General features: G+C 34.7%; 1 pseudogene; it reads right to left on the bottom strand.

Moving 5' to 3' along the window:
- Nucleotides 1–791: 791 nt before the first annotated feature.
- Nucleotides 792–15,998, bottom strand: LOC108543502 (zinc finger protein 254-like; annotated as a pseudogene).
- Between the last annotated feature and the right edge of the window lie 947 nt (nt 15,999–16,945).

Here is a 16,945-nt window from a genome sequence, read left to right as displayed (position 1 = left end):
TACCCTTCCATAGAAAAGGTCATAAATAACACCTACATAAAAAAAAGACTCGTATCTTTTATGCAGCAACAATTAGTCACATGTTTTCACAAGTGAATACACCAGGAATGATGAAACGGCATGAAGTAATTTAAAACATTAATTCCATTATTATTCACATTTTAAAATTCCATCTTTTCACAAAAGTATAATTGATGTAATTATAACTCTCCAAAAAATATTCTTTTTTAAAAGTTACATACAAATAATGTTTACATGAACTTTAGTTTGTATTATTTTTTATACTCAGCATTCTGATTTAATGTAATGTCTAAAGTTTGAGTGCCCTAGATATTTCTACTGTGAATTATTCCCTGATATTTGGATAGAACTAATTTTGGATTGAACATCTTTCATATTTAATGCATCTGCAAAAATATATTTTAGTATAAACTCTTTGGTGTTTTATAATGTGCAGTTTTTGAAAAAATGTTTTTCCAAATTTATTACATTGGCAGAGTTTTCTTCAGTATAAACTCCTTGATGTTGAACAAAATTTTAACAACTGCCTCAAGATTTTCCTCTAGTACAAAATGTGTACAATATGATGTGTGATACAAGCAAAGGTATTACAACACTCTTCATATTGGTAATGATTTTATAAAACAAATACTCTTCTGCACTTTATAGACACATTTTCCGATAGATCTTTTGACAGTAATTAGACTTTTAATGCTTTTATTTAGTATGAACTCTGATTTTGAGTAAGATGTGAGCAGGTATTAATTGTTTTTTTACTTTGTCTATATTTGTACATTGGTTCTCAAGTCTAAATTCTTTACTGTGCAGTAAGATGTGAGTATTGGTTAGAAGCTTGGCCACATTTTTCACACTGTCAATTTTCTCAGTATGAATTATCTTACCTATAATCAAGTGTGACAATCATTTAAAGGCTTTGTCATATGCTTCACATTTCTAGAACTTGTCAGCACATGTTTTTATGTTTAGAAAAGTTTGAGGTGTTGTCAAAAGCATCGTCACATCTTTCAGGTTTGTAGAGTTTCTCTCCAATATGAATAATCTTATGCCTGCTAAGAATTGAAGACTTTTTATAAGCTTTCCATATTATCACACTTGTAAGATTTTTCTCCAACATGACTTATCTGTAGTAATAATGTGAGGACTGGTTAAAGGTTTTGCCAACTTTTTTCCATTTGTAGGGTTGCTGTCTAGTATGAATTTTCTTATGTGTAGTTAGGGCTGAGGATGAGAAAAAGGCTTTCCCACATTCTTCACATTTATACAGTTTTACTCCAGTATAAACTACCTCAATATTTAGTAAAAGTTGAAGACAGGTTAAAAGATTTGCCACATTATTCATATTATCAGGGTTTCTCTCCAGTGTGAATTCTCTTTTGGTTAGTAAGAATTGAAGACTGGATAAAGGTTGTGCCACATTGTTCACATTTGTAGGGTTTGTCTTCAGTATGAATTATCTTGTGTTTAGTTAGATTTGAGGACCATTTAAAGGCTTTGCCACATTCTTCACATTTGCAGGGTTTTTCTCCAGTATGAACTACTGTATATTTCATAAGATTTGTGTAACAATTAAAAGCTTTGCCACATTCTTTACACTTGTAAGGTTTCTCTCCAGTATGAATTCTCTTTTGGTTAGTAAGGATTGAAGACTGCTTAAAGGCTTTGCCACATTCTTCACATTTGTAGGATTTGTCTTCAATATGAATTATCTTATGTTTAGTTAGATTTGAGGACCATTTAAAGGCTTTGCCACATTCTTCACATTTGTAGGGTTTCACTCCAGTATGAATCATCTTATGTGCAGTAAGGGTTGAAGATTGTCTAAAAGTTTTGCCACATTCTTCACATTTGTAGGGTTTCTCTCTAGTTTGAATTTTCTTTTCCTTTTTTTGTTTTTTTTAGATGGAGTTTCACTCTTGTCGCCCAGGCTAGAGTGCAATGGCACGATCTTGGCTCACTGCAACCTCCAACTCCCAGGTTCAAGTGATTCTCCTGCCTCAGCCTCCCAAGCAGCTGGGACTACAGGCATGTGCCACCACATCTGGCTATTTTTTTTTTTTTATTTTTTATTTTGTATTTTTAGTAGAGACAGGGTTTCACCATCTTGGCCAGGCTGGTCTCGAACTCCTGACCTCATGATCCACCCACCCCGGCCTCCCAAATTGCTGGGGTTACAGGTGTGAGCCATCACGCCCAGCTCTGGTATGAATTTTCTTATGTCCAGAAAGGCTTGAGGACCATATAAATACTTTGCCACATTCTTCACACTTGTAAGGTTTCTCTCCAGTATGAATTATCTTATGTGCACTAAGATTTGAGAATCGATGAAAAGCTTTGCCACATGCTCCACATTTGTAGAGTTTCTCTTCAGTGTGCATCCTCTTATGTATGGTTAGGGTTGAGGATTTGTTAAATGTTTTGCCACTTTCTTCACACTTAGAAGATTTCCCTCCAATATGAGTTACTTATGTGTAGTAAGATTTGAGGATCAATTAAAAGCTTTTCCATGTTCTTCACATTTGTAGGGTTTTTCTTCAGTATGAATTTTCTTATGATTAGTAAGTGTTGAAGACCAAGTAAAGGTTTTTCCACATCTTTTACATTTGTAGGACTTCCCTGTAGTATAAATGCTTTTATGCTGGGTTTTGTGTGAAAGCATGCCAAATGATTTGAAACATTTTTTACATTTCAGAGTGTTCTTTCTAGTGTGGTTTATCTTATGTATGTTTGAATATACAAATTTATAAAATACTTTCAAACATTTACCACATTGAAATACTTTGGGTAGTTGTGTAACACTGGTGAAGTCCATTATAACCTTCTTTCTGCACCTTAAACTCATCCACACTTTTAGAGCCTTTTCTTAACTGTAAATTCTGGTGTCTACATTTTTCATATCTTCTCAGTATTACTTTTTGAAAAGAATCTTCCATGCCCTGCTCTGGCCAAAGGTCTTGAGCAACATGAGAACATACGTCTGAAAAGAATTTTTAAAATAAATTACTCCACTTACTAAACTCACATGAATATAGTTTTAAAATCTTACCTATAAATGTATACCATCTACATAAATAAAATAGCTTCACAAAATACCACAGGCCCTGATTCTTTCATAGACATATAAATGTAACAAAAACATAGACCAAAATACATCTGTGGAAAATGTATAAATGACTTAATTGTGTGCAGTGTCCCAGATGAGCACAATGTGAAAAACCGCAAAGGAGAAAAAGAGAAGTCTGTTAAATTTACCCAACACAGCTTTTCCTGCTTCCCACTGTAACATAATGCCTTTAGAGAAGGCAGCCTGGCCAGCATGGCAAATCCCTGTCTCTACTAAAACTACAAAATTTAGCTGGGTGTGGAAGCATGTGCCTGTAATCCTAGCTACTCAGGAGGCTGAGGCTGGAGAATCACTTGAACCTGGGAGGTGGAGGTTGCAGTTAGCTGAGGTCGCACCAGTACACTCCAGCATGCCTGGAGGATAGAGTGAAGCTCTGTCTCCAAAAAATAAAATTAAAAGAAAACNTTAGCTGGGTGTGGAAGCATGTGCCTGTAATCCTAGCTACTCAGGAGGCTGAGGCTGGAGAATCACTTGAACCTGGGAGGTGGAGGTTGCAGTTAGCTGAGGTCGCACCAGTACACTCCAGCATGCCTGGAGGATAGAGTGAAGCTCTGTCTCCAAAAAATAAAAATTAAAAGAAAACAGTGATGTGCCATTTACAAACATAGTCTTATGAGATAATCTGTGAACAGTTAACATAAATTTTCCAGGCCATAATGGAACTGTGTGATGTAGTCATAAAAAAAAGTTGTGAAAAAAACAGCTATTAAGTGAGAATAATATCATCAGTGAATCTGTCCTGCCAAATAAAAAAATAAAAATTTTCCAAAGTAAACAAATTCTAAAAAAGTGTATTGGTACTGCTTATGTCCTACATATAAAGGGTGCTGAAAACAGTTTCTTTTACTGAAAAGAACATGATTCAAAAAAAACCCACATAATCACATAATCATATAAAAATAATTTTCTGGAAAACATACGCAAATAAACAAAAGTAGAATTTCTGAGCATTATCCTAGTGGTGCAGAAAACATTTTTAACTATTCTTTGAAATTTGAAAGAAAAAGGCATAGAAATAATGATAAATATCTGTTAATGAATATATAACACAAAAAGACATAACTAGCAACGTCAGTGACAAATTTGAGGGAAGATGTAATAAAAAGAATTTTTGTATGCAACATATTTTTTTTTTACCAGATTAAAATATATTGTTGTATTTTTTAGAGGTTATACGTAATCCCCAAAGTACCATAAACATATTTGAATAAATACACAGAAGAGGTTGGGCGCTATGGCTCATGCCAGTAATCCCAGCACTTCGGGAGGCCGAGGCAGGTGGATCACGAGGTCAAGAGATTGAGACCACCCTGGCCAACATGGTGAAACCCTGTCTCTACCAAAAATGCAAAAATTAGCTGGGCGTGGTGGCAGATGCTTGAAGTCCCAGCTACTCAGAAGGCTGAGGCAGGAAAATCACTTGAACCCAGGAGGCAAAGGTTGCAGTGAACCGAGATCATGCCACTGTGCTCCAACCTGGGTGAAAGAACAAAACTTGATCTCAAAAAAGAAATTTAATGATTAAAAAAGACTGGAAGTAGACATTCCATGCAAACATTAATCAGATGACAGCATAAACCGTCAAAATAATCACACACAAGCTACATCTTAAGTCACAAAATACAATATTTTATAAAACGTACTTGAAATTAAAACTCCAAAGAAACAAAGAAGAACATCAAAAAATAATAGATTCATTAACTGGGAGCCTATTACAAATTTCTGTGTGTGTGTGTGTGTGTGTGTGTGTGTGTGTGTGTGTCTCACATTAGAGTTCCAAATATATAAAGCCAATATTGACAGAATGGAAGAAACAAAAGAAAGCAGCATAATTAAAGAAAGATGTTTTAATACCACACTTTCTGTAACAAAAATAAAACAAGAAAGAACGCTAATAAGGGAACAGACTACTTAAAGGCAGTATAAAACAATCATTCCAAAGAGAGTTATGGAGAACACTCCTCAACAACATCAGAATACACACCCTTCTCAATAGCTCATACAACATTTCCCTTGATAGACCACATCTTAGGCCACAAATGAAGTCTAACTAACATTTTTAAAAGGAAAATTCCATGAACTACTTTCTATGACCAAAATTACATGAGAGTATATAGCAATGAGAAAAAAATGAAAAATTTACAAATATATAGAAATTAACACACTCTTGAGTGTGCTCTTATACAAAGTTGAAATAGTTAAATTGTGAAGAGGTCCATCATGCTCAATGCAGTTTGCATATTTAGTGCAATGGTTTCCAAATTTCTCATTGCATTTTTGAAGAAATAGAAACAGCAACCCCAAAAGTATATAGAATCCCAAGAGACAACACTCTTCAAAATAAAAAGAAAAAAAGAAACAATGCTGGAGACATTTAAGCTCTTAATTCAAAATACATTACAAAGCTACAGAGTTAAAACAATTTGATATTAATATAAAGGTAAAAAATAGACTAATAAAATGGAATGCAGCACATATATAAACTTTCACATATATGGTCATATAAGGAGTCATTTACATACTCATATTATTGCAACATTGTTACTGTAAGCCAATAGGTGAAAGCAGTGCAAATTTATTTCACCAAATCATTCAGCATATATAATTTGAAATATAAAAATTGTGAGGCCAGGTGCGGTGGCTCAAGCCTGTAATCCCAGCACTTTGAGAGGGTGAGGCGGGTGGATCACCTAAGATTGAGAGTTCAAGACCAGCCTGACCAACATGGAGAAACCCAGTCTCTACTAAAAATACAAAATTAGCCAGGCGTGGAGACACATGCCTGCAATCCCAGGTACTTGGGAGGCTCAGGCAGGAGAACCGCTTGAACCTGGGAGACAGAGGTTGCAGTGAGCCAAGATCACGCCATTGCACTACAGCCTGGGCAACAATGGCAAAACTCTACCTAAAAAAAGTAAAGAAAAAAAAAAAAAGAAGAAAGAAAAAAAAATTCTGGACTATCACTCAGTATTCAAAAAGCAAGAAATATTCTACCAACTATAAATGTAAATATTGATGGCATTATGCAAAATCAAATGAGCCAGCCACAAAAAGACAGAGATTGCATGAGATATATGGAGTTACACTTTTAGAAACAAAGAACAGAGTGGTATTTGAAAAGTGTCATAAAACAGAAAAAATTGGGGCCAGGCATGGTGGCTCACACCTGTAATTTCAGCACTTTGGGAGGCCAAGGCAGGTGGATCACCCAAGGTCAGGAGTTTGAAACCAGCCTGGCCAACATAGCAAAACCAACATTTACTAAAAATGCAAAAATTAGCCCGGCATGGTGGTGGACACCTGTAATCTCAGCCACTCAGGAGGCTGAGGCACTAAAATTGCTTGAACCTGGAAGGTGGAGGTTGCAGTGAGCTGAGATCATGCCACTGCTCTCCAGCGTGGGTGACAGAGCAAAACTCCATCTCAAAAAAGAACACAAAAATGGAAAAATTGGCAATTGTTTAACATGTATTAAGATTTAGCTTTACAAGATAAAAACGTTTTAGCAATATGTTGCATGACAATGTCAAGATAAACTGAATATTTTTAAAATGTTGTGGTAAATATTGTTATATTTTATTGACAAGTAAAAATAAACAATAATACCTAAAAGATATATAGTAATGATAGTTTTAAATTATATTCAAATCCAAATGTGTTTCTCCCATACAAAAATCATATAGATTCACAAATTAATAGGATGTTGAAATTACAAGAATTTTATGACTTCTCATCTACACAGGATTAAAAAACCATTCACAACAAGCCTTCACAATAAATATACAAGTTATAAAAAAATATAAGGATAACATTTTTCCAGGCAAATAGAGATAATTCTATTGGAAAAAGACATATGGCTAATTCATATATGATTTTGCTCCACGATGTCTTAAATTGTACAAAGTTAAATATTGGCATGCACAATTAGAATATATACTAAAAAATCAAAACACAATTAACAGATGTGTCATGACATACCCTCAAATATATATATATATATATACACATTTTATATACAAAAATATAAAGTTGCAAAATAAAATTAAAACATGGAATGTAAAACTTATTAGATACCATCAACTAGATCAAAATATTCATTAAGGAAATCTTAGAAGAAGGCTATGAGAAAAAAAATAATACAGAGGTTACTTGAAGATAAAAAAGGGTGAGAACTTTCCAAATTTTGGTGTAATAAAAGAAAAAAATTTCTAACCAATAACATTTGATTTAAATTTATTTCACTTTAAAAAGAAGATGAAAATAAAAAAAAAATCCAACATAAAGGGTGAGGGTGTTCATCACCACTATCACAGCTCTATGAAAAAATTCTACATGGGGGCCAGGCACCATGGCTCATGACTGTAATCCTACAATTTTAGGAGGCCAAGGCTGTCAGAACACTAGAGACCAGGAGTTTCAGATCATGCTGAGTAATCCAGTGAGACTCTGCATATAACAAAAAAAAAAAAAAAAAAAAAAAAAAAAAAAAAAAATGCTAAAATGAGTCAATCTTGTTTAAAAATAAAATACTGGACAGCATCATAAAACCATATACAAAATAGAACTCTCTATTAAATGTAAATATACAAATATAGAAATCTTTACTATCATAATGATGATGCATACAACTCTTAAAGCTATTCTGTAGAATATTTAAAACAGAATAAAAACCTGCATAAATGTTAATGCACAATATAAAATAATTTTTAATATTAATTACAAACTGAAATTATAGAGATATAATTTTTATATTCAGTTGAAGTTGTCATGAGATTTAAATATATTGTTTTAATTTTAAGATGTTTCATGTAAACTCCATTTTTTAAGATGATGTGGTTTGGCCACAACCCAAGACTCATCTTTAATTCCCATATGTTGTGGCAAGGGACATGGTAGCAAGTAAATTGAATCATGGGGCAGATCTTTTCTGTGCTGTTCCATGATATGAATAAGTCTCATGAAACTGAAGGCTTTATAAGGCAGTTTTCCTGCACAAGCTCTCTTTCTTTTTCTGCCACCTACGTGGGACCATGCCTTTTCACTTTCCACATGATTGGTGATGACTCCTCAGTCACACGAAACTGTAAGACCATAAACCTTCTTTCTGTTGTAAATTGCCCAGTCCTGGGTTATGTCTTTATTACCAGCATGAAAACAAACTAATACACAAGATGGTTATGAAGATAATATTTATAGAAACTATGCAAAGCAAAATGTAAAAAATAATTGAAGCACATCAGTACACAATTAAAATAAAATTTAAGGCAGTAAAACAATATATTAAAAACCCGCTGAGGAATACATAAAACAATAACAATAAAACTAATAACTTCATTTTAATATATAATTTTAAGTATATAATAACTAAACTACTTAATAGAAAGAAATGTAATCTCAGGACTTTGGGAGGTTAAGGTGGGCTAATTACTGGATCTCAGAAGTTTGAGACCAGCCTCGGCAATGTGGCAAAACTTTGCCTCAACCATAAATACGAAAAACTATCTGAGAGGCTGACATGACAGAATCTTTTGAGTTTGGGAGGTTGAGGCTTCTGTGAGCCATGATCACCACACTGCAAATCAGCCTGGTTGACAGAGTGAGACCTATCTCAAAAATAAATGAATAAACAAGTAATTAAATGAAATTATAAAAAGAAAAAAATAAAATGCCTTAGTGGCTTAAGAAAAAGCAAGCAACATGCCACCTACAAGGGACTCATTTTAGCATTGAGTTAAATAGGCTGAAAACCAGATGGTGAAAAAAATACTTTATTTTATGAAAATAGTAACTATAATTGGGGATTAGACATACTATCCTTTAAGTCAAGTGCTAATGTGAGACAAACATTGATAGTATATATTGGTAAAATGAATTGATTTACCACAAATCTATAACTATTTTATCTATCTTTCTTTCTATATGTATGCATATATATAACATCAACCTCCAAAATATATGAAGCAAATATTAACAAAAGTAAAGCAAAAAATACATAGCAACATAATAATTGTAGACATCAAGACCCCATTTTCCATAATAGAAAACTCACATAAAAAATCAATGAAAAAACAGAAAACCTAAACAACATTATAGACTGTATTAATTATTTTGCATATAGAGGAATACTTGAGAGTGGATAATTTATAAAGAAATAATGACTTCACCATTTCTGCACAAATAAATACAGATAAATATTTAATAGGGGAATAATGCCTCCTAGAAAATGGGTGAAAATATTTACAAATCACATGTGATAGGAGTCAATATTCAAAAAATATGAACAACTTTTAAAACCGAACAACAGCCAGGCGCGGTGGCTCACACCTGTAATCCCAGCACTTTGAAAGGCCAGGGCAGGCAGATTACGAGGTCAGGCATTCAAGAGCAGCCTGACCAACATGGCAAAACTCCATCTCTACTAAAAATACAAAAGTTAGCCAGGTGTGATGGCATGCACCTGTTTTCCCAGCTACTCAGATGACTGAGGTGGGAGAATCGCTTGAACCCGGGAGGCGGAGGTTACAGCCTAGGCGACAGAGCAAGACTCTAGCTCAAAACAAACAAACAAACAAAATAAAGTTGAATAACTTTATTTAGAAATAGTCCAATAATTGAAATAAATTTTCATCAAAACATTTGAAAGGACACACAAAACTAATTTATAGAGAAATACATAAAAATCACAATGAAAAACAAAATCCCCTCACACTCATTTAAATGGCCACTATCAATTTTTTTTAAAAAACCAAACCTGTCGATGATGCAATAAAAATGAAACCCTTGACTGCACGTGGTGGCTGAAGCCTGTAATCCCAGCACTTTGGGAGGCTGAGGCAGGCAAATCATGAGGTCAGGAGTTCGAGACCATCGTCACCAACATGGTGAAATTCCGTCACTACTAAAAACACAAAAGTTACTTGGGTTGATTGTCCGTGGAAAGCAAGGATGCACTCATTATTTTATAATGTTATAAATGTACTTCAAATAATTAAAAATAAATGATCAAATAAAGCAATCCCATTTACTAATCTATATCTAAAATATGCAACACAGGACCTTGAAGACATATCTGATACAATGAAATGTTATTCAGCCTTAAAAAAAATCTTCTCACATTTAAAGATACACTCTGAGAATATTATGTCAACTGAAATAAGCCAGTAATGAAATGATGGATGTTATGATTTCACTTATATAAGATATATAAAATAGTCACACTCATTAAAAACAGACAGTGGAAGGGTGGTTCTCAAGGGTTGGAGAGAGTATAAAAAGGATAAATGTTATTTAATGGATATTGGGTTTTAGTTTTACAAGATGTAAAATTTCAAGAAGTCTTTTGCATAACAATGTGAAAATATATGACACGCCTAAAATATAGTTTGCTTTGTTTTTGTTTTTGTTTTGAGACAGGGTCTCGATCTGTCACCCAAGCTTGTGTGCAATGGTATAATTGTGGCTCACTGCAGCCTCACATTCCCAGGGTCAAGTAATCCTGTTCCTCAATCTCTCAAGTAGCTGGGACCACAGGTGCACACCACCATGCCTAGGTATTTCTTAGAAAAAAATATTTTTAGAGCGGGTGTCTCCATATTTTGCCAAGGCTGATCTCAAACTTTCGGGTTCAAGCAATCCCCTTGTCCTTGCCTTTCAAAATCCTGGTTTTACAGATGTGAGCCACCACCATGCCTGGCCTGGACATGTACATTGAAATAGATTTAAGAAGGTAAATTATATGTTATCTGTTTTTACAACAATTTTTTTAAACTGGAAAAAATACAGAATTATAAATCCTTTTAAAAATTACCTTTGGATCACAAAAGTGTTTATCTCACACAAAGGAAATATATACTCATCATTAAATGCATGGTGAAAATAAGACTGTTTCCAAGGCCACTCACTCAGAAAAGATAAAACCAACATTGAAAATGAGCTAAGAGGCAGGGCAAGGTGGCTCATGCCTGTAATCCCAGCTGTTTTGGTGGCCAAGGTGGGCAGGTCATCTGAGGTCAGAAATTTCAGACCAGCCTGACAAACATGGAGAAACCCCATCTCTACTTAAAAAAAAAAAAAAAAATACAAAATCCAAAATTATCTGGGTATGTTGTGGTGGCATATGACTGTAATCCCAGCTAATAAGGAGCCTGAGGCAGGAGAATCACTTGAACCAGGGAGGCGGAGGTTGCAGTGAGACGAGATCCTGCATTGCACTCCAGCCTCAGCAACAAGGGCAAAACTCCATATCCAAAAAAAAAGAAAGAAAGAAAATGAGCTAGAATGTATACAAGATAAGGTATAGCCAAAATTAGGGTGATATTTGGAGGAAAAAAACACACACATATATATAATTTGATTGTGATATATGTGGCTCATTTATCTTTCAATTAAAATTTACATTAACTTAAAGTATATAAACAACTGCAAGTTGTCTAAAATTATAATACCTAAGTAAAAGCAATAGACACAATAAACTGATGTTAAGAAACATACACTAAAAAACACTAACATAGAACTGCAAGACAATAATGAAAGAAATGTTTACTCAAAATCTAGTTGGCAACATTAATGTACATTAACAAATAATTCATCTAGATAACTGCAATGTTTGACTGTAACTGTGCATTCATGGGAGAAAGGCATTTGAAATTACTGGTATCCATGTTATGGCAATAAAATTTCAGAGAAAATGCAGAATAATCATAAATGGGAGATGCTAATGAGAAACTTTTAATAGATTTAAGCATTTACAAAAAACTAGTGCCAATTTTATGTTTTAAATATATGCTATTTTTACACAAAATATAACTACTGTAATCCAAGTTTAGAAACAAAGAAAATTCTTACATTGCTAAATTATATATATACACACACACACACACACATATATATATATATCAGAATACGATTAGAGCCTCCTATGGAAAATGAATATTTGGGGGATAAATTATGTTATTATTTAGATATAGGCTGATAAAAGTTGTTGAAAATTCTATAATTCCTTTTTGCCTGCCGGTATACTAATTATCTAATTTAATTCAGGCACAACATGTACATTCTAGTATACTACCCTAAATTTCTGAATCTAAAATTACAGACAAATTTCAAGTAGAAAATAGAAAGTAAAAATGTATATGGAGAGTGACGTTAATAAGATAAAAAACTAAAAGGTGCCCTACTTACTTATCCCCCAACAGCAAGAAAATTTGTCAGCCATTCCTGATAAAAATGCCTTTATGAGCGAACCAGGCATCATTGTTCACACCTGTAATGACAACTACGTGGTAAAATAAAGTTGGAGAACTGCTTGCCATCAAAATATTAAGACCTGTCTGGGTTATGTAGCAAGACCCCCATTTCAAAAATAAGTGCCTTTAAGAAAGCTCTGAGATCCAGGAAGGGAGCTGTGAAACTCTGCTAAAGCCCAAGATTGAAGGTAATTCTGTTTAGAAGGCAGGCCCTCATTCAGGTGGCAAACTACAGGACTACTGTTATTGGCTACAGACAAGAAAATGTTCCACCTAACTTGGTTCCAGTGAGAATTTTAAACTTACTCTGTAACAATCCCAAACTCTTCCCAGCCACAGTCTGGGGGAGGTCCTGCCTTTCCAGAGGCCTGGAGGAAGACACACATTTATAGCCATGTTGGCAGGCCCACAGACTTTGGCCTTTTCTGTGATCCCTGAAGCAGTTCCATGAGTCAGTTACAGCTCCATGAGCCACACAGTTCATGGCCGGTTCTGCCCATGTAGAAACCTAAAGTGACCTAGGAAAATTGTCTCTTCACTGGGTGAAAGCCATGCTCATCCACATCCTGATATAAAGCCCACCATATGAAGGCCTGACTGCAGAAACCTACCCTTGGGTCTGCCCTGCAGAGCAAAGTCCTCAAGGATATTCACTCTGTCCAAAAATTAAATGAGAACTACAACTATCCACGCCCCTTTTAACAAGACCACTTAATGGATTCTCGTGCAAATTGAGCAGGCTTAAGGCCAACCTAAAACCCCTCTTCACTACAAACCCACAGAGCATTCTATCACTCTGGGGGCCCAACAAAAATATATATTTCCTTTCTGAAGGTGTTTATAAAATCCTGAAGAGGTGTCTGCTCCTTCAAATTTACACACACCAATGCAAAACTATTGTTTCTTATTGTCAATGCTTCTATTTTAACATTGCACTGAAAGTATGTGAAAGAAGAAATAGTAAAAAGAAAAATTTAAAGTCATTGAAGTTGAAGAGCAATGAGTAAAATGTTTGTTTGTAGATCATGTAATCTTAAATATATAAAAAATAAACAGTAAATAAAAACCTGTTTAAACTAATGAATACACTCAGTTAATTAGCAAAATATAAAATTAACATACAATTCTAAGTATTCATTCTATACACTTAAAACAAACTCTCTGATAGAGGAAAAAACAATGTTATTTATGATAGCAATAAAATAATCCATTTTAGAACAAATTTAATTAAGTAGCTCATAATTTTTTTTTTTTTTTTTGAGACTGAGTCTTGCTCTGTCACCCAAGTTGGAGTGCAGAGGCACAATCTCGGTTCACTGCAACCTCCACCTCCCAGGTTCAAACGATTCTCCTGCCTCAGCCTCCCGGGTAGCTGGGATTACAGGTGACCACCACCACGCCCAGCTAATTTTTGTATTTTTGGTAGAGATAGGGTTTCACCATCTTGCTGGTCTTGAACTCCTGACCTCATGATCCACCCACCTCAGCCTCCCAAAGTGCTGGGATTACAGGCGTGAGCCACCGTGCCCAGCCAGGACCTCATAAATCTTTTAAATGAAAGATACATCAATAAAAAAATTAGGACACAAATTTTAAAATATTTTATTTCTATTGAAAGAATAAGAATTGTGAAAATGCCATATTATCCAAAGTGATCTCTAGATTCAATAAACTCCCTATCAAAATTCCAGATGTGATGTACAAAGAGGATTTAAAATTAATAGTTTAAGCCAGGCACGGTGGCACACGCCTGTATTCCCAGCACTTTGGTGGGCAAGGTGGGCAGATCACCTGAGGTCAGGAATTTGAGACCAGCCTGGCCAACATGATGAAACTTTGTCTTTACTGAAAATACAAAATATTAGCCGGGTGTGGTGGCGTGTACCTGTAGCCCCAGCTGCTCAGGAAGCTGAGGCAGGAGAATCACTTGAACCTGTGTGGCGGAGGTTGCAGTGAGATGAGATTGTGCTATTGCACTACAACTTTGGCAACAAAAGCAAAGCTGCCTCTCAAATAAAATGAAATAAAATAATATAAAACAAAATAGTTTAACATAGAGTATCTCAAAATTATGCAGATATTTATCTGTCCACACACAAAAAAAAGAAGTCAGATTGTGCACTCTTTTATATTGGCTGTCACTGTAAACTTGAAGGAATATCACTGAAGGAAAAGTAGAATTCTTAGAGATTTTATAAGCATAAGCAGAAGATGCACCTATGTGAGAGTGTAATTTGTAAACAATCTCAGGCTTCCTAGAAACTATTTCCTTTGGAACACTGCTTCCCAAATCGCTTTAAAGACAGGCTTTCTTCTTGACGTTGGACCTCTCATCCATGTTGTCTGTTGTATTCACTCTCACCTATCGGGGGTTCATCCACCATCTCATGTCACTTCATATTCCAGGGCTCTTTTTCTTTCTCCAGACAGGTTATCAGGTCTGGCTTAGAGAAAGCGATACCTGTTTTATTAAAAATAACTAACATGAATCTTGTTCATATTCTCCAATTGCCAACTTAGTAATGTGCTCAGTAAAAAGGATATAATAGATTATTCTAATAAATTTATCCCAATGTACTAATTTATAACAGAAATTTTAAAATATTTAGAAAATATTTTAATTTTGTATGTTCTTAATTTCACTACCTGGCACTACTGAATAAAAAAATTGGTGAAGCAGGTAGATTTTTAGGTGTGAGTAACAATATTTTATGCCACTAAACTTCTGAAATTACTGCTAATCTAAAGTGAAGGACACAGATCAGCTCAGGAATGTAGAAAGTTCAGGTCTCTTGAAGAAATTTTTTCTAAACAGACAAATCCCCAGGATTTTCTTGAAAACAGAAATATGAAAGCATATTTACCAGAAAACATTCTACAAAGAGAAATGAAATTTTTATTTTATATTGAGGAATTTTGTATTGAAGTTATCCTCACCCAGGAAGGCCAGGTTTCTGTAGTTCTCTAACATCGCCTTCCTATATAAATTCTGTGAAGTGTCCAGGTACTGTCACTCCTCCAGAGAGAATTCTATGGCCACATCCCTAAATGTCAACAGTCCCTGGAAAACACACGAAAACACACATATTTACAAAGTGGCTATGAATAGAATTTTTTATTTGACACAAGGTAAAATCAGAAAGTGAATAGAACTGATTCTGACTTAAAAAAATGACTGAAATTATCCAATAAAATAATTGTCAACACACAAACTTTTTCTAAAGTATTCTCTAACTATGAGATAAGAGAGTGGCATAATATCCACAACATCAGTGTATATATGATACTTGTCTGAATAATAAAGTGTAAAATTGAGGGCATATCACTAACATGTACATTTTGAATGCTATATTTATGTAATAGAGAATTAGTTGTGTATATTTTCAGAAGAAAAGACATGGTTTATATATTTCAGACAAAATAGACATGTTGCATTAGACAGTACCACTCAAATTTTAATGTGTACAATAAACTGGACATCTTATTAAGGCAGATTATTTTTTCAGGAGATCTGAAATAAAGTCTGAGGTACCAAGCTCTACGAAGCTCACCAGTAATGCCAATGTTTTGGCACCAAAAGACTATTTTGTTAAACATCCAGTAAGTGGAAGAGCCTGTGTTTTCTTTTCTTTTTTTTTTCCAGTTTTCTGGCCTGTAAACAAAGATGAGAGTTTCCTTTACCAAAGGTAAATGTAAAGAAAACCTAAAAAAAAAAAAAAAAAAAACAGCTTCCAGATGAAATGTGATAGTTTATGCACATCAGCTACATAAAGATACTTAATGAAGACAAAAATAACTCTATAGTGAAAACATGAAAACATCTGTAAGAGAGCTTATTAACATCTGTAAGAGAGTTATTAACATCAACTGCACTAGAAAAAGGTTTTATAGTGTGCTGATCCACCTAGAAGGATACAATGTCACTACTGAGATATGGCCCCTACTAAATTACAGTCTGAATTTAACCATAAGAAAACATCATTTTTATGGAAAGTACAAGATACAAATATCTTCCATGTTCTACAATTTTTTTTTTCTTTTTTTTTTGAGACGGAGTCTCGCACCGTTGCCCAGGCTGTACTGCAGTGGCATGATCGGGGCTCACTGCCAGCTCTACCGCCCGGGTTCACGCCATTCTCCTGCCTCAGCCTCCAGAGTAGCTGGGACCACCAGTGCTGGCCAGCAAGCCCTGCTAACTTTTTGTATTTTTTAGTAGAGACGGGGTTTCACCGTGTTAGCCAGGATGGTCTCGATCTCCTCACCTCATGATCCGCCCGCCTTGGCCTCACAAAGTACTGGGATTACAGGCGTGAGCTACTGCACCCGGCCTATGTTCTAACATTTTAATAGTGATTTTAAGTAGTCTTTCTTTAGCACCTTAATAAGCAGTTATCTCCTGATATTTTTTCAGAACTTTCCAGGTAATAAATGCCATCCTGTTTAAATGAGCATTTTCTTAACCATGTAATGCATAGATGTTGAATACAGTATAAGAAATTATTCTTCAAATGTTTGGCTAGCGTTTCTTTGCCCTTTTGTTCCCTGTTTTCAAGGCCAG

This window comes from Rhinopithecus bieti, unplaced genomic scaffold, assembly GCF_001698545.2.
Source record: "Rhinopithecus bieti isolate Rb0 unplaced genomic scaffold, ASM169854v2 scaffold_24982, whole genome shotgun sequence".
In the NCBI taxonomy this organism is placed as follows: domain Eukaryota; kingdom Metazoa; phylum Chordata; class Mammalia; order Primates; family Cercopithecidae; genus Rhinopithecus; species Rhinopithecus bieti.
This window is presented reverse-complemented; position numbering and strand designations above follow the sequence as displayed.